Consider the following 432-nt stretch of genomic DNA (forward strand, 5'->3'; position numbering starts at 1 on the left):
AGACCAGAGTCCAGGTCAGACCAGAGACCAGAGACCAGAGCAGAGACCAGAGTCCAGGTCAGACCAGAGACCAGAGACCAGAGCAGAGACCAGAGTCCAGGTCAGACCAGAGACCAGGTCAGAGACTAGACACCAGGTCAGACCAGAGTCCAGGTCAAACCAGAGTCCAGGTCAAACCAGAGACCAGAGACAAGAGCAGAGACCAGAGACCAGGTCAGAGACTAGACACCAGGTCAGACCAGAGTCCAGGTCAGACCAGAGTCCAGGTCAAACCAGAGACCAGAGACCAGAGACCAGAGCAGAGACCAGAGACCAGAGACCAGAGCAGAGACCAGAGACCAGAGACCAGAGCAGAGACCAGAGACCAGGTCAGACCAGAGTCCAGGTCAGAGACTAGACACCAGGTCAGACCAGAGTCCAGGTCAGACCAGA

The sequence above is a fragment of the Austrofundulus limnaeus genome, unplaced genomic scaffold, assembly GCF_001266775.1.
Source record: "Austrofundulus limnaeus strain Quisiro unplaced genomic scaffold, Austrofundulus_limnaeus-1.0 Scaffold1446, whole genome shotgun sequence".
NCBI classification, from domain to species: Eukaryota; Metazoa; Chordata; class Actinopteri; order Cyprinodontiformes; family Rivulidae; genus Austrofundulus; species Austrofundulus limnaeus.